General features: G+C 38.8%; 1 non-coding gene and 1 pseudogene across 1 annotated transcript; one reads left to right on the top strand and one right to left on the bottom strand.

Annotated features, from left to right (window-relative positions):
- The first annotated feature begins 6,264 nt into the window (after positions 1 to 6,264).
- On the top strand, positions 6,265 to 22,034 carry LOC133059167 (placental prolactin-related protein 1-like; annotated as a pseudogene).
- LOC133060018 (U6 spliceosomal RNA) lies at positions 13,767 to 13,872 on the bottom strand. The gene has a single exon (XR_009693687.1). It is a non-coding gene; the product is annotated as a U6 spliceosomal RNA (small nuclear RNA).
- Positions 22,035 to 23,481: the final 1,447 nt, after the last annotated feature.

The raw sequence follows: 23,481 nt of genomic DNA, 5'->3' as shown, positions 1-23,481 counted from the left end.
GGAGAGATTGAAGCTAGGACAAGAAGAGGGTGACAGAGGATGAGATGGTTAGATGGCATCAGCGACTGAGTGGACATGAGTTTGGGTAGACTCCAGGAGTTAGTGATGGACAGGGATGCCTGGCATGCTGTGATTCATGGGGTCGCAAAGAGTCAGACATGACTGAGAGAATGAACTGAACTGAACTCAAGTAGGTCATTACAGAGAGTTGAGTAGAGTTTCCTGTTCTATACAGTTGGTCCTTATTAGTTATCTATCTTATATATATTAGTGTGTACATGTCAATCCCAATGTCAAAATTCTTCCCTCCCTTCTTGCCGCTGGAACCATAAGATTATTTTCTGCATTGTGACACTCTTCCTGTTTGTAAATAAGCTGATTTGTACCATTTTTTAATATTCCACATATAAGTGATATCATATGCATTTGTCTTTCTCTGTCTGACTTACTTCACTTGGATGACATTATCCAAGTCCATCCACATTGCTTCTGATAGCATTATTTTGATCCTTCTTATGGCTGAGTAACATTACATTGTATATCTGCACTGCATCTTCTTTGCCCATTTCTCTGTTGATGGACATTTAGGTTGCTTCCATGTTCTGGCTATTGTAAATGGTGCTGTAATGAACAGTGCTATGCTTAGTCATTTAGTCATGCCTGTCTCTTTGCGACCCCGTGGTTTGTAGCCTGCCAGGCACCTCAGTCCATGGAGGTAGTCCCTGTGGACAATAGTAGGCAAGAAGATTGGAGTGGGTTGCTATCCCCTCCTCCAGGGGATCTTCCCACCCAGGAATCAAACCCAGGTCTCCCGCACTGCAGGGAGATTCTTTACCATCTGAGCCACCAGGGAAGCCCTGATGAAGCAAGGAACACTGAGGTGCATGTATCTTTACAAAGTATGGTTTTCTCTTGGTATATGTCCAGGGGATTGCAGCTTTTTAAAATATATAGATAAAAAACTGCCCAGGAAAAGGCATATAGGGCAGAGTCAAAGGAAATGTGAAACATGGAACTTTGGTTCGTCTTCCCAGGGTGTCATGGGCAGCTCTGTGTTCCCAGCACCGATGTGCCGGCAGTGTGCACTTGCAGACATGGGAGCTCAGTCCAGGCTCCGTGTCCAGAGTTTTTACTGGGGCTCCATCGCCAAGGCATGCCTGATGGTCCTTATAGCTGATCTCAGGCTCAAACATCTCTAGAGATTCTGATACTGCATGACCAAATACCCCATCCTGAATCACATCATTCTTGTGGCCCAAAGTTTTTACTCTAAATCACACTGCTGACATCTCTATCAGGCTTACCCAAGACCCTCACATAAAGAAAAGCACTATTTTCAGTGTCAACCTTTGACACTTTTAGTCACTCTTTGTCAGATGAATCAACCTAAGGGTTTAGAGAGGCGCTTCAAGGAAACAAGGGCAAAATCCAGATTTCCCTTTGGATGAGGCTGAGCCCTTCACAACACAGTCGGGTGGCTAGTTTTGCTTGACAAGTCTCCCTCATTGTAACTTCACAATAAGAAAATGTGAAGTGACAAACATCGGTCAAGTATTTATCTTCTTCTGGTCTTTCTCTGAAATGTTGTTTTTTTTTTTTTTGCATTATCTTCATTAATTCTTATGCAACTCCATGAGGTGGATGCTAGTTTGAATGGCATTATGGAGAGAAGCAAAATAATGCTTGTCTAAAGACTCAGGGCTAGTGAGTGATGGAGTGGGAGCATGTACAAGGGCTACAGGACTCCAAGGTTCATACTGAAAGACACTATGTTGGAAAGATACCAACAATTCTTTTTTTAGCCGTTTTAAGAGTTTTGGTTGCGTTATTGAGGGGCTATTTTTTTTTTTTACCATTTTTATTTTTTGTTTGAGAGGCTGAGGGGCTAATTATCCACTGATAACTACTTAATTATTAATCCTTTTGCTTAAGTGATATTTAAGCATCAAAAAAGTCTCCATTTTGCCTTTCTCGGTAACTACTGCAAAGTTTTTTTTTTTCCCTATGTAGACAACAACATATATAAATCAAATGTCATGAATCGTGACTAGCAAGCAGAGTATTGTTTGAGACAGAACTGGCAAATAAAACTATGATATTTAAAGTATATAACATGAGAATTTGATAGATGTATATATTATTTTTTTTAATTTAGTTTTAATTGTAGTATAATTTCTTTAAAATGTGTTGTGCAATGATGTGAATCAGCCATAAGTGTACATATACCCCCTCCCTCTTGAGTCCCCCACTCGCACCCCGTCCCACTTCTCCAGGTGGTCACGCAGACGGGGTGAGCTTCCTGTGTCATACAGCCACTGCCTGCTAGCTGTCTGTTAACATTTTACAGATGGTAATGTACTGTGTTTCAATGCGACTCTCTCAGCTCAACTTGCCCTCTCCTCCCCTTTGTGTCCACAAACATGTTCTCTGTCTGTGCCTCCCTTCGTGCCCTGAAAATACGATAACCAGTGCCATTTTTCTGGATTCCATATATACATTAACATACAGTATTTGGTTTTCTCTTTGTGACTTACTTCACTCTACACAACAGGCTGTAGGTTCATCCACCGCAGCTCAAGTGACCCAAATTCGCTTCTTTTTAAGGTTAATTAAAATTCCATTGTATAGATGTACCACAACTTCTGTATGCATTCCTCTCTCAGTGCATGTCTACATTGCTTCCATGTCCTGGCTATTGTAAACACTGCTGCAGTGAATTTTGAGGTACACATGTCTTTTTGAATTATGGTTTTCTCAGGGTATATGCCCAATAGTAGAATTTCTATGTCATATGGTAGTTTTGTTAGGACTTCCCTGATGGCTCAGCAGCTAAAGAATCTGCCTGCCATGCAGGAGAGATAGGCAATGTTTCAATCCCTGGGTCGGAAAACTCCTCTGGAGGAGGAAATGGCAACCCACTCCAGTATACTTGCCATTTCTACCTACCCCTCTGCCATAGTGCTGACCCTCATTTACATATGTATTAGAAAAGATTTTTCCCTTTCTATTAACTTAAGTAACATAGCTATCATCTGACATGTTTACCTTTTATTTTTTGAAGAGAACACAGGTAAGTTCCACTCTCTTCAGTTCAGTTCATTTCAGTCGCTCAGTCGTGTCCGACTCTTTGCGACCCCATGAAACGCAGCGTGCCAGGCCTCCCTGTCCATCACAAACTCCCGGAGTTTACTCAAACTCAAGCCCATTGAGTCGGTGATGCGATCCAGCCGTCTCATCCTCTGTAGTCCCCTTCTCCTCCTGCCCCCAATCCCTCCCAGCATCAGGGTCTTTTCCAATGAGTAGCCTTGACCAGTCCACTCTCTTAAACAGCACTAATTATACAACACAATTTTATCAGTTATAGTCATCATGCTACACATTAGATCCTCAGACCTTATAATTTTCATATGTTAAAATGTATAACCTTTTCCAAATCTGTTCCTATTTTCTCCACTCTCCAAGCCCTGGCAATCACTTTCCCACTCCATTTCTGAGTTCCACATTTTTTTTTTAGATTCCTTACAATTGAGATTATACTGTATCTGTCTTTCTCTAGCTTGTTTCACTTTGCATTAGGCCCTCCATGCTGCCACTAATGGAAAAATGTGTTTCTTTCTTAACGGCTAAATAAAATTCATATATATATATATATCACATCACATTGTTTTAATCTCTTCACCTACTGACAGATACTTAGATTGTTCCTATAATAGGTTGTTTCTGGGCTACTGTGATGGAGGAGGAAATGGCAACCCACTCCAGTACTCTTGCCTGGAAAATCCCATGGACAGAGGAACCTGGTAGGCTGCAGTCCATGGGGTTGCTAGGAGTCGGACACAACTTCAATTTCACTTTCACTTTTCACTTCCATGCATTGGAGAAGGAGATGGCAACCCACTCTAGTGTTCTTGCCTGGAGAATCCCAGGGAAGGGGGAGCCTGGTGGGCTGCCGTCTATGGGGTTGCACAGAGTCGAACACGACTAAACGACTTCGCAGCTGCAGCAGCAGCAGCAAGCTAATGTCAATACTGATGCAGTGAATATGGGAGTACAGATTTCTCTTTGAGATAATTATTTCATTTCCTTTGAATATATATTCAGAAATGAATATATATCCAGAAGTGTGAAATTTTATGAGAAACTTCCTGAAGGTATTCCATGGGAATTGCACCAATATACATTCCTACCAATAATCCATTAAAACCTCCATTTTCTACACATCCTCAATCACACTGATTTCTTACTTTTTGATAAAAGCCATTTAAACAGGAGTGAGGTGGTATGTGTTATACTTTTGATTTGCACTTCCCTGATAGTGATGTTGATCATCTTGTCATATACTTCTTGGGCATTCTGTATGTCTTATTTGGGGGGAAAATTGTCTATGCTATTAAAAAATAGCATGCATTGTGTATACTGTATTTGAATATATAAAACTCAGGTACCTATCCATACACCAAAATAAATTACAGAAATACAAATAATTCCATTTATAATTGCATCAAAAATACATAGAAATAAATTTAAGCACAGTGTTGAAAGATCTACATATGAAAATATTGAAGACACTAATGAAAGAAATGTTTACAAGACACAAAAGGAAACATGTTTCATATTTATTGACTGGCTCAAAAACAGACACACAGATCAACAGAGCAGAATAACAAAGCCAGAAAGAAACGTATACCCATATATTGTCGGTTAGCTTATGAAAAAGGAGCCAAGACTATCCAGTGGAGAAAGACAAGCTTTTCAAAAATGGCACTGGGAAAACTGGATAGTCCTATGAAAAAATGAAACTGTGCCCCTATCTTTTACCATACACAGAAATCAACTAAAAAGGGATTAGAAAGTTGAATTTAAGACTTTAAGCGATTAAACCCGTAGAAGAAAACATTGAGGTAATCTTCTTGCTATCAGTCTTTGCAATGAGTTTTTGGGTTTCACACTAAAAGCAAAGGCAACAACTGCAAAAACAAACAAGTGGGACCACATCAAACTCCAAAGAAAGGAAAATCAACAAAATCAAATGGCAATTTACAAATTGACAGAAGATATTTCCAAATCATATATTTCACAAAGGCTTAATATTCAATAATACATGAAACATACAACTCAAGGAGCAAAAACAACAAATAATCCAAATTTTTAATGGAACGTAAGAAAAGTAAGAGTTCCAAAAAAAAAAAAAAAAGAAAAGAAATGAAAGAAAAGTAAGAGTTTCAATAAATCTGAAGATTAGACTGTAGATGAGAGACACAGCAAGGTTTTTCTGCTAGAACCATAAAAGCCTATGCCTTCCTGGCATTGCTTACTTCATTTCCACTCACTTGTTTGAAAATTACAGTTGACAGTGTACATTCTTCAGTCGTTAGAAATCACTCCACAGTGAGCTATAATATGTACTAAGGACAGCCTCACTGGGGGAAAATAACAAAGCAAAACTAATATTTGCATACTTACTAATGAGGCATATCAAAAGGAAGGTAATTTCCAGAGTTGACCACTCCATTGTTTTCTATATTTCTTTTCAAAATTGAGCCACCTAGTAACGAAAATTAGTTAAGATTCCTCAATAATATATCGACAGAAAATCAGTTTTAAATGGGAGCATTAATAGATTATAATTTGGGGGTTATTGATTACTAGTGTTGTAACTACAGTGCTTTTGATTCTCCCCCTGCATCAGGTTAATAATTTATCAGAATATTAATAGCAACATAGGGACACATACTACTAAAGTTATAGCGAATAGAGAAAGACATAGAATATATTAGGAAAGAAGTGAAAGTATGGGAAGTCAGCAATGATAGTAAAGGGCAGTATTGCCTTGAGAGGAAGGAAGGTTCTCGAAGTTTCTTGAAACACCAAGAATGAGCCAGATGTGAGGAATTAGCTTAATTTGTAAACCACAAACTCTACCAGAAGAAATTTAAATTCATAAAAATATTACAATGCTAAAAGTCACAATTTAGACAGAGAATAGGGTAGGTTAGGGTACATAGACATTCAAAACTCTCCATTGCTTAGTGCATCAGGCACTCAAGGACCACCCTCACTGAAGTCTTTCTCTATTGCTCAACCTACAGGTACCAGCATGGAGAAAGAGATAGCTCTACTCCACAGGCAGTTGAACCCTACTTTTACGGCCTTGTGGATTTCCTTAAGAAGCATTCGATGCAGCAGATTTCCTCCATCCCATCCCATCCGGCTGACTCCCCACGATCAGCAGTACTCCTCACCCTGGGATCATTCCTCAGTCCCATGACTCCAGCTCCCAGCTTCCGTGGACACCAGTGGACTTACAACCCTGTCCGAGGTATGAAAGGCTGCAGCATGGCTTGTCTATGTGGTTCTCACTCCATTCAGACAGTGACAGATTAGTTAGTTCACTCCCCAACAGCGTCAAATGACTCCCCCATTCCAGTGGACGGCCATGGAAGCGGGGATCTCTCCCCTGCACTTCAGCTCCCTCAGCCCCAGGTGCAGGCTGGTCCCACTTGCTCTCCTCCTTCTTTCCCCTTCATCCTCGTCCCTTCTTTCCTTTGTCCTACCGAGTTCTGTATGGATCCGGATATTCCTTCTCAGTAGTCAGGGCGTCCTGCCAGTATTCACCTGGTCTTCTGTGAGAACTGCTGTATCTTTAAATGTTTTTGATGCATCCACCTGATGGGCATGAGTTTGAGTAAACTCCAGGAGTTTGTGATGGACAGGGAGGCCTGGCATGCTGCAATTCATGGGGTTGCAAAGAGTCGGACACGACTGAACGACTGAACTGAACTGAACTGATGCATCGGTGGAGAGAGGTGTACCCCACTTCTACCTACCCCTCCGCCATCTTGTTTGCCCCCATTTGTGCATGTATTAGAAACGAGTTTCCCTTTCTATTAAGTAACATTGCCATCACCACACATGTTTAACTTTTTCTTTTTGAGGAGAACACAGGTAAGTTCCACTCTCTTCAGTTGAGTCAGCCATTCAGTGGTGTTTGACTCTTTGCGACCCCATGGACTGCGGCACACCAGGCTTTGCTGTCCATCTCTGACTTCTAGAGCTTACTCAAACTCATGTCCGTTGAGTCAGTATGCCACCCGATGATGTCCACTTTCTCAGAGATTTTTTTTTTTTTTTTTGAGATTCCTTACAATTGAGATCATATTGTATTTTTCTTTCTCTGGCTTAGTTTATCTAGTGTAATGCCCTCCAGTTTCATCCATGTTGTCATAAATGGAGGGATTTCTTTATTTTTCTAATGGCTAAATAATATTTACCTATATATGTTACATCACATTGTTTTAACCCATTCACCTATTGAAAGATACTCAGGTTGTTCCTATATCAAGGCTACTGTGAATAATGCTGCAATTAACATGGGGATACAGATCTCTCTTTGAGAAAATGATTTCATTTCCTTTGACTGTATATCCAGAAGTGGGATAATGGATCACATAACAGTTCTCTTTTAAATTTCTTGAGGAACGTCCATAGTATTTTTCCATGGGACTTGCACCAGTATACATCCCTACCAACAGTGCATAAACACTCCTTTTTCTCTACATCCTCATCAAGATCTGTCATTTTTTATATTTTTGGTACTAGCCATTCAAACAGGTACAAGGTGATATCTCTTGTGCTTTTGATCTGCATTTCCTTTGATTATTAACGGTGCTGAGCATCTTGTCATATACCTCTTGACCATCTATATGTCTTAATTGTGGGAAAATATCTATTCTTTAAAGATGTAGCATACATTATGTCTACTATATTCCAATATACAAAACTCTGTTGTCTACCTATATATCAATAATGAACTATCAGAAAGTTGAATAAAGTAAACAAGCACATTTACTACTGCATCACAAAAAGATGAAACACTTAGAAATAAACTTAAGCAAGGTGTTGAAAGATTTTATACAAAACCTTTAAGATACTGATAATAGAATTTAAAAACAGCTAAAGATATACAACGTTAGGTTGTCTATTCAATGTGTTTCTTGCGGTAGGATTTGTATTACTGTAAATTTCCCTCTCAGAACTGCTTTTGTTGCATCCTATAGATTTTAGATCATCATGTTTTCATTGTTCTTTTTTTCTAGGAATGTTTTGATTTCCCTTATTTCTTCAGTAGCCTGTTTATTATTTAGAAGTGTGTTGTTGAATCTCCATTTCTTTGTGTTCTTTAAAGGTGTTTTTTTCTTTTCCCGTATAATCTATATCTAGTCTCATAGTGGTGTGGTCAGAGAAAATGCTTGATATAATTTCAATTTCCTTAAATTTACTGAGGTTTGATTTGTGACCCACAATGAGGAAAATGTTCCATGTGCACTTGAGAAGAAAGTGTATTCTACGTTTGTATGGAAAGTGCTGAAGATATCAATTAGGTCTGTTTGCTCTAATACTTCCTTTTAGTCTTACGTTTCCTTAATGATTTTCTGTTTTGTTGATCTGCCCATTGGTACAGGTGCAGTGTTGACGTGGCCTACTATTACTGTGTTACTGTCAATTTCCTCTTTTGTGTCAGTTAGTGTTTACCTCATATATTGAGGTACTCCTATGTTGGCTACATAAATATTTAAAATTGTTTTGTCTTTTTCTTGGACTGACCCTTGATCATTTGGTAGTGTCCTTTATCTCTTATAACAGTGTTTATTTTAAGGTCTATTTTTTCTGATATGAGAATTGCCAATCCGGCTTTCTTTTTATTTCTATTTACATGGAATATCTTTTTCCATCCTCTCACTTTCAGTCTGTGTATGTCTCTAGGACTGAAGTGGGTCTCTTGTAGATAGCATATATATGGGTCTTGTTTTTGTGTCCATTCATCCAGTCTGTGTCTTTTTTTAAGAATGGGAGAAAATAATAGCAAATAAAATAACTGATAAAGGATCGCTTTCCAAAATATAAGCAGCTCAAACAAGTCAGTCATCAAAAGCAAAGGCAAGAGCTGCAAAAATAAACTAGTGAGACCACATCAAACTCAAACCCTTGTGCATAGTAAAAGAAGCCATCAATAAAATTAAATGGAAACCTATGGAATGAAAAAAAAAAAACTATTTGCAAATCACTTATTTGGCAAGTGCTTCATATCAAGTTTATATAAGAGACTCATGCAACTCAGTAGAAAAAAAAATCAAACAACTCAAATTATTAAGTGAGCAATGGAAGAGTAAGTGTTTTGAAAAACCTGAATATTAGACTGTTGATGAGAGACACTGTAAGTTTTTCCTTCCAGAACAAAAGCCTCTGTCTTCCTGGCATTGCTTTCTTTATTTCCAGTGATCTGTTTGGTGATTACAGTTCACAGTATACATCCTTCACTCAATAGAAATCACCCTACACTGAGATATGTGTGTTACGAATAGCCCTACTATCAAAAACTAATAATTGCATACTTAATCTTGAGGCATCTAAATCCAAGGTGATTTTCAGAATTTTCCACTCCATTATTTTCTACATTCTATTTCAAAATTGAAACACCTAGTAAGGAGTAAGTAGGGGACCTCAATAATACATGGGTAGAAGGTCATTAAAACATGGGTAGATAGTTACCCCTACTAACTATCAAAAACTAATAATTGCATACTTAACCTCGAGGCTTCTAAAATCCAAGGTGATTTTCAGAATTTTCTACTCCATTATTTTCTACATTCTATTTCAAAATTGAAACACCTAGTAAGGAGTGAGTAGGGGACCTCAATAATACATGGGTAGAAAGTCATTTAAAACTGGGAGCATTACTGGATTATAATTTGGGAGACTGTATTATTACTAATACTATTGTAGTTTTATTCCCTTTAATTCTCTGGTATACTGGGTTGATATTTATTTAAAATAGTAATACAGCCATGATGGAGAACAGGGTGGAGATTCCTTAAAAAACTGGAAATATACTGCCATATGACTGAGCAATCCCAATGCTGGGCATACACACCGAGGAAACCAGAATTGAAAGAGACACGTGTACCCCAATGTTCATTGCAACACTGTTTATAATAGACAGGACATGGAAGCAACCTAGATGCCCATCAGCAGATGAATGGATGAGAAAGCTGTGGTACATATACACAATGGAATATTACTCAGCCATTAAAAAGAAAGGATTTGAATCAGTTCTAATGAGGTGGATGAAACTGGAGCCTATTATACAGAGTGAGGTAATCCAGAAAGAAAAACACCAATGCAGTATACTAACTCATATATATTTATTTTAGAAAGATGGTAACGACAAACCTGTATGTGAGACAGCAAAAGACACACAGTTGTATAGAAGTCTTTTGGACTCTGTGGGAGAGGTGAGGGTGGGCTGACTTGGGAGGATGACATTGAAACATGTATATTATCACATGTGACCCGAATCGCCAGTCCAGGTTCATTGCATGATCCAGGGTGCTCGGGGCTGATGCACAGGGATGACCCAGAAGGATGGGATGGGGAGGGAGATGGGAAGGGGTTTCAGGACGGGGAACACATGTACACCCATGGTGGATTCCTGTCAATGTATGGCAAAATCATTGTTCTTTGTTTCTCGGAATGTTTTGATTTCCCTTATTTCTTCAGTAGCCTGTTTATTATTTAGAAATGTGTTGTTGAATCTCCATGTGCTTGTGTTCTTTAAATATTTTTTTCTATAATCTATATCTAGTCTCATAGTGTTGAGGTCAGAGAAAATGCTTGATATAATTTCAATTTCCTTAAATGTACTGAGGTTTGAATTGTGACCCACAATGAGGAAAATGTTCCATGTGCACTTGAGAAGAAAGTGTATTCTGCATTTGGATGGAATGTGCTGAACATATCAGTTAGGTCTGTTTGCTCTAATGCTTCCCTTTAGTCTTATATTTCCTTAATGATTTTCTCTTTTGTTGATTTGCCCATTGGTACAGGTGTGGTGTTGACATGGACTACTATTATTGTGTTACTGTCAATTTCCTCTTTTGTGTCAGTTAGTGTTTACCTCATATATTGAGGTACTCCTATGTTGGCTACATAAATATTTAAAATTGTTTTGTCTTTTTCTTGGAATGACCCTTGATCATTTGGTAGTGTCCTTCTTTATCTCTTATAACAGTGTTTATTTTAAGGTCTATTATTTTTTGATATGAGACTTGCCAATCCAGCTTTTTTAAAATTTCCATTTACATGGAATATCTTTTTCCATCCTCTCACTTTCAGTCTGTATATGTCTCTAGGACTGAAGTGGGTCTCTTGTAGACAGCATATATATGGGTCTTGTTTTTGTATCCATTCAGCCAGTCTGTGACTTTTGGTAAGAATGGGAGATGATAATAGCAAATAAAACAATTGATAAAGGATTGCTTTCCAAAATACAAGCAGCTCAAACAAGTCAGTCATCAAAAGCAAAGACAAGTGCTGCAAAAATAAACTAGTGAGACCACATCAAACTCAAAACTCGAAACTTTCTGCATAGTAAAAGAAGCCATCAATAAAAGTAAATGCAACCCACGGAATGAAAAATAAATTTGCAAATCACATATTTGGTAAGGGCTTGATATCAAGTTTATATAATAGACTCATGCAACTCAGTAGAAAAAAATTATCAAACAACTCAAATTATTAAATGAGCGAACGAAGAGTGTTTTGAAAAACCTGAATATTAGACTGTAGATGAGAGACACTGTAAGTTTTCCTTCTAGAACTAAAGCCTGTGTCTTCATGGCATTGCTTTATTTCCAGTCACCTGTTTGGTAATTACAGTTCACAGTGTACATCCTTCACTCAATTGCAACCACCCTACACTGAGCTATGTGTGCTATGAATAGCCCTACTAACTATCAAAAACTAATAATTGCATACTTAATTTTGAGGCATCTAAAATCCAATGTGATTTTTCAGAATTTTCCACTCCATTATTTTCTACATTCTATTTCAAAATTGAAACACTTAGTAAGGAGTGAGTAGGGGACCTCAATAATACATGGGTAGAAAGTCATTTAAAACTGGGAGCATTACTGGATTATAATTTGGGAGACTGTATTATTACTAATACTATTGTAATTTTATTCCCTTTAATTCTCTGGTACCAGGTTGATATTTATTTAAAATAGTAATACAGCCATGATGGAGAACAGGGTGGAGATTCCTTAAAAATCTGGAAATATACTGCCATATGACTGAGCAGTCCCAATGCTGGGCATACACACAGAAGGAAACCAGAATTGAAAGAGACACGTGTACCCCAATGTTCATTGCAACACTGTTTATAATAGACAGGACATGGAAGCAACCTAGATGCCCATCAGCAGATGAATGGATTAGAAAGCTGTGGTACATATACACAATGGAATATTACTCAGCCATTAAAAAGAAAGGATTTGAATCAGTTCTAATGAGGTGGATGAGACTGGAGCCTATTATACAGAGTGAGGTAATCCAGAAAGAAAAACACCAATGCAGTATACTAACTCATATATATTTATTTTAGAAAGACGGTAACGATAACCCTGTATGTGAGACAGCAAAAGACACACAGATGTGTAGAAGTCTTTTGGACTCTGTGGGAAAGGGCGAGGGTGGGCTGACTTGGGAGAATGACATTGAAACATGTATATTATCACATGTGACCCGAATCGCCAGTCCAGGTTCATTGCATGATCCAGGGTGCTCGGGGCTGGTGTACAGGGATGACCCAGAAGGATGGGATGGGGAGGGAGATGGGAGTGGAGTTCAGGATGGGGAACACATGTACACCCATGTCAGATTCATGTCAAGGTATGGCAAAACCAATACAATATTGTAAAGTAATTAGCCTCCAATTAAAATAAACAAAATAAAATAAAATTGTAATACCAACACAGTACTCAAGTTAGAGTAGATTGAGAAAGACAAAGTTATGAGGCAGTGAAATCACAGAAAATTAACAATGGTATCAAAAGGAGGGCAGAATTGACTAGACAAAAGCAGAGTTCTGTAATTTTTTGGAGATAACACGAACAAGCCTGATGGGAGCCAACCAGCTTAAGCTGTATACCAGAAAATTCACCAGAAGGAAAATGAAGTTCATAAAATATGCTGATGCTGCAGGCCAAAATCCAGACAGCAAGTGAATAGGGTATATGTAGATACTGAAAACTACTCAGAGAGGTAGACATGGAAGCAAATACACTAATGAGCATTAGAAAAATCAAAGCACAAAAGGGTCTGAAAAATACATCATAAAGAGACTTGGTAGTCTGATCAAAAGAATAAGAGAATCAAATTAGACAACCAAAGTAGAAAGACGTGCACATGATAGAACCAGAGAATGCTCAGGAGAGATATTTTCAGACCTAGTGGATCAGAGAACAGAAGCCTCCAGCATCAGGAACAGAAACCCTAGGCAGGACACATGAATGTGCGCTTCTGGAAACAGCCTCAGTTTCAGTTTGGGCACTATACCACCTAAAAGCAAACGCAGACAAGGATTATAGCTCGCTATGATGCTGAATCACAGATTATAATATTTGTTAGTTTACTTTTCTCATTCAACTATAAAGTTAATGAGGCACTAATCAATGATAATTGACACCTTCAGTTTCCAGTCAGATCCTCTTTAGTCATACAATGGATATCTGAACTGTTATATGATCCCAAATGACAGTCTTAATAATTAAATTTATTGATCTTTAATTGAAGGGTAATTCCTTTACAATACTGTACTGCTTTTGGCCAAACATCAACATCAGTCAGCCATAGGTTTACCTATGTCCCCTCGCTCTTGAACCTCCTTCCCACCTTGCTTCGCATCGCACCCCTCGAAGTTGTTAGGGAAAAATATGGAAGGTTTCATACATTTGTGTGTCATCCTTGGGCAGGAGCCATGCTAATCTTCTCAGTATTACTTCAATTTTTTAAGTATATTTGCTATCAAAGCAAACACACAAATAGCACTTTAACAGGAAAAAAAAACATAAAAACATTAGTTAGTCATCTAACAAAAAATGATCAACAACTTTAGGATATAGGGTATTCTGCTATATTTACTGCCTCTTATAAAATTGAATTTTATAAGGTCCAAAGTTCCATGTAGGAATTAAGCATATATTGATTCATAACACACATATACATGCACAGAAATATATCTATGTTATACAAGTTGTTATTCTCCTTGCCTGTCACAATAAGCTCTCTATTTATTTTATTTTTTGAAGTTCTTTCTCCCTTTTTAGGAAAGAGACTCTTTTATTTTTTTATTTTTTTACTTCACAATTTTGTAGTGGTTTTTGCCATATGTTAACATGAATTAGCCATGGATTTACATGTGTTCCCCATCCTGATCCCCCTTCCACCTCCCTCCCCATCTCATCCCTCTGGAGCTCTTTAGATGATGAGAGACATAGTCCTAAATTTCTCCAACTTATATGTCTTCTTTTTGAGAACCACTTCTTTGATTTTCACCACCTAATTTAAAATAAACATTTTATTCTTAGATACCATGCCCCTTTAAACTAATTAAGATTAGAGAAAATGTAGGAAATGCTGATATCTTATCCTTCATTAATTACCACTCTTCTGGTAAATTGGAAAAAGAATCATGTTCAGATCTCATTCAGGAGGATAAAATCCCTATTTTATCAGTTCTCTTGTCCAAACTCAGTTCTTGCTCACTTCAGTCTTAAATTCTGCTTACTTACAAAGGATGGACAGGAAAGGAATATTAAAATCACGCTTGCAAGAGTCTATGATTTTATCCTTCTGTTGGCCAAAGGTAGGGCCAGGAATAATTTCTGAAATATTACACTACATCATGGAAGCATGAAGGTCTAGTTCTCCTATCAAAGAGAAGATGTTTGGAGATGGTTCGAAAACTCAGTCACATGGTTGTCAGGATGTGCTCCCAACCAGACAGATGGATTTTCTCCCTGAAACATCACAGTCAGGAAAGACCAGGCCGTGTCCGCAGAGCCAGTGATGGGGGCCTGGGTGCTGAGAGGTAAGATTCTTGATGACGATCTGGAGATTTACCTGCCACTGTCTCGAAGAAACAAACGTAATGAGAAGATTAAGGATGCATAAAATTAGAAGAACTGTCAAGTTGCCTAGAAGCAAGTCTAGCCAGGAGAACCAGGCCCCCACACTGATAATGTCAAAGACTTTAACAGTGAGTGTTTTATAGACAGAGCAGAACAAGTGAATAAAACCAGTGTTCTAGGGTCACTGCTGCTTTGCAGTCAAAGACAAAATAATTTTTGCTTTAAGCCGAGTCATCACAGCTCCTGATGTGGTCCTGGTTACACACACACAGACCGAGAGCCCACAGGCATGTGTGATGTGACATCAGGAAGTGAACAGATGACTGCTTTGGTGCCCAGTCACCTCCATCTGCTAATAATGGGACCTGGGGAAAATTATCCGTCCTCTCCAAGGCATTGCATCTTCATTAACATAACTTGATGATCATAGTGAAGATGAATGCTATCTCACAGGGTTACTGTGAAACACAAATTTTAAAATGTTTTAAAGCTTTTGGGAAAGTATCAAAGACATGCATGGGGTTACGAAGCTGAGTTAGCAGATCCAAGGTACAGTACCTTTTTCTCTTAGTATTCTCTCTATACTCAATAGTAGCGATCAGTCAGTCATGGGTTTACTCTTACCCCAGAGTGATTGTAAACCACACAGATCAACTGTACACTTCTTGTCATTTCTGTGTCTAAAATTCAAGCACTAGTCAATGTAGAGTAAATAAATTACAAACTCCTAGAGGGCCTCGCTGCTCAGAATCTGCAGAGTCCCCACATTAAACTGTCTTAAAGAATGGCCTAAATACTCTGGCTCAGAATTAAGTTCCAAATGTTTGCAGAGCACAGAAGTACTTCAGGGAGCAATACAAAAATGTAGGGAGTAACCTACTTCTCCAAATATCCATTTGTGCAAATATCATCATCCATCTAAATTCACACAGAGGGCACTCCTTCTTCCCCACCCCAGCTACTACAGCACCAACTCCTGCTCAGAGCAACAGGGAAAGAGAAGGCTTCCCTCCACAGGATGGATTTGATAACTTCAGGTGACTAGATCATCTCAGAATGGCTCATGTTTTCATTTAAGCAGGGTCCTGCCTGCTCCTGCTGCTGGTCATGTCACATCTGCTCCTGTGCCAAGGCAACATATGCCAATCCTGCGGTCCTGACGTGTTTGGCGTCCCCCTGAAGTTCCTTAGAAAAGCGTTTAGCCGTGCCTCCAGGCTGTCTCACGACATGCATAACCTTTCCACAATAATGTTCAATGAGTTTGTAAGTACTCTGGTGGTGGTGGTGGTTTAGTTGCTAAGCCATGTCCGACTCCAGCGACCCCATGGACTCTAGCCCACAAAGATCCCAGAAAGTAACTTCCCGTAAGTGACTGGGCCAAACTATCTTTTAAACAAGAGGGCTGCATCAGTCAATCTTGAAATAACACACCCTCTGGTTAAAGATACCGTCAGCTCATAAGATGTGGAAATCAAAGAAAGGATCAGTTTTGTGAAATCTCAAAGATTCCTAAGAAGTGCAATAACTTTTACAATTTCCTTTCTTTCATTTTCTTTTTTAATTTTCCAAAATGAATGATTTTGTGTTGGTCAGCTAGGAATGCCATAAAAGAATACCATAGACTCAGTGGAATAAACACCAGAAATTTATTTCCTCACAGCTCTGGGGGCTAGATCCCAGATCAGGACACCAGCAAGGTGAGGTTCTGGTAAGAACTCTTTCTTCCCAGGATGGCTTCTCCATGCGTCCTCACACAGGGTGGGGAGTGGGGTAGACAGACAGAGGAAAGGACACACAGACACAGAGACAGAAGAGAAAATTCTCTGGTGTTTTGCTTCATGGAGAAAACAAACCTCTTGGATGAGTGTTGCTCCCTAAGAGCTCATTTAACCTTAATGGGCTTTGCTGGTGGCTCAGATGGTAATGAATCTGCCCACAATGGGAGAGACCTGGGTTCGATCCCTGGGTCTGGAAGATTCCCTGGAGAATGGAACAGCAAGCCACTCCAGTATTCTTGCCTGAGAAATCCCATGGACAGAGGAGTCTAGTGGGCTATAGACTATGGCGTGCCAAAAAGTTGGAACCCTTTTAAAAACACAGTACTTTGGCAGTTCGGGCTCTAACACATGAATTTGAAGAACACACATTCAGTCCATAATACTACCTGACAGAAAGCACTTTTATGTTGGATTGGGGACTAGGAAGTATGGTGATTTTCTGGTCCTTCAGTGTCTCTCTGGGCTTTCTTCTCCAGGCTCAGAGTAAATAGGCAAAGAGAACTGCTCTGCAGTGAACTGGGTGGATAGAACATGTTAAACAAAGCTGAATCCTGGTCACAATAACGAATACTGGTAGTTTTTTTAATGCTACAAATTATTGTTTTAAGATTTGCAGTGAATAAGTTTCGAGCTACAATAGAAGGGGAGTTTACAATTGGAAACAGTTATTCTCTTTCTGATGAAGGTATTTGATAGTTGTATGTTAATTATTTTAGGTCAATCAAGGAGCACACAGTAGAGCAGACAGCTAGTAAAAGGCGGTGCTAAAGGTGCCGGGGTCTAGCCCCAGTAGGATCCAGGGATACCCTCAGGATGAATGGCGTCAGCGAGTGAGAGAGAGAGAGAGAGACACAGACAGACAGACAGACAGACAGAGACCAGACTGGAGTGTGCAGCAGGGTCTGGCATCACTTTATTTTTTACCTTAGCTTTTATACCCTAAGTCGTACATTTCTAAGGGGAGGTGAAAGATAAGCATACAAAGTTTAGTTTAACATCACATCAGTTTTGTCTTTCACGAAACCAGGGTGTTTTCTGCATACTTTCTTGTTCACGAGAGTCTTCTTTCATAGTGGATCTTTACACATTATCTTCTGTCCTTGGGGCCTATAACATTTTAAGACCTAGGAAAAGGCAAAACTGTTTTCCGTAGTCTATTCTTTATTGTTATATTTTGCCTTGAGTTTAGCAGAAAACAGAAAAGTTGCAGTCTCATGGTACAGCAGGTTGCAACATAGTAGAAATACAGTCCTGTTCACACAAAGATCAGCCTTTTTGCAAAAGTCCTCAGCTAAATTTATCTAAAAATTTTCCACACAAAGACTCTGTGGCTCTGGTGAGGCAGCCTCTGTTTTAGCACTCTTGATTAAAATTAACAATTATCTTATTGTCTCCACACTAGGGTTAAACTCTTATTTTTTTTAAATCCTTAACTATATTAACAATAGTTTTTACTGCACAACCTCAGCACAATAACAGCAATCAAATGTTGATCCAATAACCATTTTTAGAATAATATTTTTTGTGTTCTCTAATAGGGCTTTCTCACCCCCCAAAGGGCTCTGTGCCTATAAGGGCCTTTTGTGATCAGGTTGTTTATGCTCTTTATGATTAAGGTATCGTGAGCAGTCATGTGCATTAGTATGTATTTACCAAACAAGCCAGAGTGCCAGCAAAAGGGTTTTTACTTGAAACATTTCCTTCATTCCTGGTCCCTTCATAGGGAACCAGCGCCCAGGATATTTATTAATTAGGGTTCTATGTTGGTCTTAATTTAGTGAAAGAGGAGCAGGAGAGCTCTCGGCAGGCAACGCAAAGATCCGCAACAGGACGAACAAGGACAACAGCAAGAGGGGGAGGATACAGGGTGGGGTAGAGGCCGGGGTCAACCTGGAGGGTCCCTTGTGGCCTGAGTAGCCTTGCGTTTCAGGTCTTCTCCTCATGACCTTGTCATGGGTGGGATCTCCCATAATGGCTCCCAGCATAAAGGTTTCTATTAAATTCATGTAGTTCTTTGTGCTCACTAGTTTTTGTTTCATCCTCCATTTTTGACTGGCCATTTTTTTCCACCTCTTCCAAGTAATCTCTTCAAATGTTCATAACTTCCGCTAAAGATTAGATTTTCTCTATCAAAGTGCTAGTTAGATTTTTCTACTCTTATTATTCTCAGTCCATTGCTTAGTATTTCCTATAACTTTAGGCCATGTTTTTCTAACGTACCAATTTTTCACCATAAACAACATTGTATTCTGCACCTGGGATGAACACTAAGTTTTTGGTGAGCATTTTCAGAGATAAGTCAGTCATTATTGCATTACTCCTTATAAGGGAATATATTGGCTCTAACCCACAGTATACTTGAGATTAAATGGTTAAATATAGGTGTATGCATGCATTCTAAGTCACATCAGTTGTGTCCAACTCTTTGCAACCCTACTGACTGTAGCCCAAGAGGCTCCTCTGTCCATAGGATTCGCCAGGCGAGAGTCCAGGAGTGTGCTGCTGTACCCTCATGCAAGGAATGCTCCTCACCAAGGGATCAAACCTGGGCTTCTTATATCTCCTGCATTGGCAGGAATGTTCTTTACCATGACCATCACCTGGGAAGCAACAAGTATTGGTACAAGATTATCATATTTGTTTCAAATACTAAAAAAAAAAAAAAAAAAATAATGATGATGATAAAATAGAGAAGGGAAAAGTTTGAACTTAGAAAAAGATGTAAAATAATTTTTATAGAGACAATATATAGAAAATGTAGGAAAAGACTGACTTCAAATTTTGTGCTGCCCCCCCACGTTAAAAACTTACACATCTATAAAACATGTTAATGTTCTGGTAATGGGTTCATCTACTGAATGCCCAACAACCCTAACTAACTGCCTGATCACTTTCAGGATGAAAAGTATTCCCAGAGTACACTGGAGTATATCAGTGTAACCAATGACTGCCATACCAATTCCCTCCATGCTCCTGAAGAAAGAGAAAAAGCCCAACAGATGAACATGAGTCTTTCACCTGGGTTTTTTACCAGATCAAATGAGACAGAATGTAGCTTACCAAGCTTCAGATTTTTAGAGGTAACAGCAACTGTACATGCAGAAAACAGTGGAAGAACCGTAAGCAATTGAAGAGAAATTATATGATGCAGTTGATGAAACATGAATGAAACCAAGAGATGACTAAAGATCTGTAGTAGCAAAATAAATAACAGATCTATAAATTGCCCATGCAGACAAGTTTAGTTCAAACAGTGCATTATAAACAGGATTGCAGCTATGATTCTGTACAAAAACATGAAATGAATGGGAACTTCCATGTGTAAACTATAAGATTGCAAAATTCATGAATATGTAAGAAACACACCTCAGTTTTGAGTACTCCCTGTTACTAGTGATTCGTATTTGGGAGTCCTATACTGTACCACTCGAGTCAGCACATCCGCCTTTCAAGGCTCTCCTGATTCTACTTCTACTTCAATGACACCTCCTTCATTCGTCATTCTCAACGACTCCTCTGTCACCTTTTATTCTTAATTTGTAAGTCTTCCCCACAATGGCCTATAAAACATTGCTTTGCTTCTCATGGCTGCAACAATTGCCTCTGTTCTGAGGATAATAGAGTTTACAAATCAAACATCAATCATTTATGGAAGCTCCAAATTTTCACCATTATAATCTCTCCTTTCTGATTTCCTGCATTATCCTTTGTCCTTATGTTATTTATTATATTTTCACATGCATCCCCCCTTAAAATACTATCTTCTCTCTCTAATACTTTCTTAATGATATCAACATTCTTTTCTTCTGTTAAGCTCATTAATAATGAGGATGATGAAGGAAAGGAAAAGGTCAAAGAGGAGGAGGAGGAGGGATTTTTCAATAAGCTTGAATTTAAAGTTTATTGAGAGTTACTACATGGCCATATGTTTTACTAAGCACTTTATGTGCATCACTATATTTCATCCTACTCAGTTCTCTGTTCTTTTCCACTAAAACAGTTCATGGCTGTAAACAAATCAAGCATATTAACTAGAATTTCAGAGGAAAAAAGAAATTACTTCATGTTATACATTAGAACTCATCAAAAGAATTAATTCCTAAAATAACCCAGATTTTCAATAATTCAGTGAAATGTGAACTAATAGCTTACGTTTTATAATTTTGCAAGTTTTATTACCTTCAAAAATATCTGCATACACAGAGAAATAACCAAAAGTCTTTTAGGTCATCTGCTCTGAGCAAAGATCAAATGTTACAAAAACCATTGAATTATGATTATTTTAATGAGACTGTTTCTTACATTTGCTTAGAATGAAGACCTTACTATGTGGATACTCATGTTACAGTACCTCTGGAATGGTCCTCTGTATGGTCTAGCCCATCATGACAGGCACTTTGAGAAAGACCTCTCAGATACTCTCCTATCAAGTGCCAGAGAGAATTTTAAAAAATTAAACAAACTTGAATCTTAAAGAGATTCAGCCAGGTGAGCATCCTGCAGAGGGCTTTCTTGCTTTGTTGATGACTCTGTAATGCATAAGGAGATTTGAAATATCTCATTTTGTAAGAAAAAGATTCATGACTTCTATATGCTAGACTGCTACTACATAAAGCAGGAGCCTAGTCATCCATAGTGATAGATTCTACTGTAAAGGAAACAGAATTTCACTGCAATTTTTGTCATGTGCAGCCTTCTCTGCATTGTACACAATTCCACCAAAAGCTTGCCTCTTCCTGGGCACAGGTGGTTGAAATATTTTCAAGAGTAAGAGAACTAGAGAACAGAATTTCCAAGCTCAGCATTTTCCTCAAAATATCCCAGGACATCTGCTCTTGAAGTCCACTTGTCTTTTTCTCTGTTCTTCTCAAATCAAAGGATGAGAATGGGAAGGAAGAAAAGAGAAAGCTAAAACTAAACTTGAGTTATGTTTCTACCTTTTAGATTCCTAATTGTTTTCTCATAGGCTGGCTCCAAATCCATAGAGTTTTATATTCATATGAATTCCCCAAATCTTAATTTGATAATGACAAGGGACAAAGTTAAACTAATATTAATAAAATGCATAAGAAGTCATTTTCTTTTGGGTATTCAGATTATTCTTCCAGTCAGAGTGAAGTTGGACAAGGATCACATGTACTGGCCAGGATCCCGATCCCTGAGGTCCAATAAAAAAAATAAGCGTCGTTCGGTAATTTATAAACTCTTCAAGTGCCTGAGCAGGGATTCACGTAAAGTTGACATGTACACCAAGATCCTGGCATGCCGCAGCAGCGAAGAGTGCTAAATCCACATCCATCCCATCCAGCTCTCAGATGGTCCTAATGATCAATCCCATAGCAAGTTTCTTTGAATTTTACAGCTTTTTCATGCATGCTCTGTGAAATGGGTCTCCTCTTAAAAAAATAAACACAGACTCTGTAGAGATGTCAAAATCTACGATGGTAATTTGCTAACATTTCTTATTTTCATTTAATTGAAAATTAAAAGAAAATCCACCCCTACAATTGAGAGAATGAAGCTCCGATTAAAATTAGTCACAAATAGCAGAAGCTGGCATTACAAAGAAGACCATTAAGAGAATGTTTAAGAATCACAGAAAATTATTCTGGGTTAAGTTATTAGAATCAAAGTATTAGACAATTGTTCATGGTTCTGGTCTTGCTACCAAGAAGACTGAATCCTCAGGATTCTTTATGAAAGCCAGCCGCGAACTGTCAGCCCACTGTCACAATGTTACACCAGACAGGATCACTGCTTCAAACCTTTGTACAAATAGCATGAGGTTTACTGAACTGTCTGAAGATTGTTAGGATGCTGTCTAAGGTCTTCTGCATTGCTATAACAAAATATCACAGACTTATAAATATGGAAATGGATTTCCACAGCGTGGTCATGCAGGGTCCTTTCTGGTCTCACACTTCTTATTGTATCCTCAAATGGGGGGAAGGTCTTGGGAGGTCTGTGTGTCTCTTATACATAAAAGCACTCATCTCATTGAGGAGGCTCCATCCTTATCATGCTATCACCTCACAAAGGCACCACCTATGGATGCTATAACCATGGGAATCAGGATTTCATCATATGAAACTTCTGGGGAACACAAAGTTTGAGACAATAGCAGATAGAAACGTGAACTGGCTCCATCCTCCTCCAGTGGCTGTCTTCACCCACACTCCACTGCATCCTCATTTTCTGCACCACCTTGCAACCATTTCATACATTCTGTCACTCTGGGCTTCACAAGGCCAGGTCAGTCAAGTGTCAACTCCATCTCATATTCAGCCTATTCAATGTTTCCCTCTCCCCTGCTGAGGCCCAGGGGACCTACCAGGAAGCATCAATGTGTCCATTTCTGCAAGGTTCCTTTTCTCTCGCTCTCTGGATCTTCATTCCTTGGCCCATGGTGGAACAGGGTAGATGGTAACAAGATGGGAAAGCTCTGACATCACTGACTTACATGGAGCTGTTGTACCCTTCTCTTGGTCCAGAAGGACTGATCTGAAATTCCCCCTGACTGACAAGTGTTTCTCTTGTGGGGTGTCCTTGTGATTATCCCGGACTTTCACAAATTGGGGATCCCCAATGCCATAGTTTCCTTTTTAATCAGGGGAAATGTTCTTGTCCCCACTGCTCTCCACCCACAGTCGTCAGCACAGCCTCTCTGTTTCCCTCACTCTGCAAGCACCGTCTGGAGAAAATTAAGTAGCCCATAGTCAGCTGCCTACTAGCTG

The sequence above is a fragment of the Dama dama genome, chromosome 7 (assembly GCF_033118175.1).
Source record: "Dama dama isolate Ldn47 chromosome 7, ASM3311817v1, whole genome shotgun sequence".
NCBI classification, from domain to species: Eukaryota; Metazoa; Chordata; class Mammalia; order Artiodactyla; family Cervidae; genus Dama; species Dama dama.
This window is presented reverse-complemented; position numbering and strand designations above follow the sequence as displayed.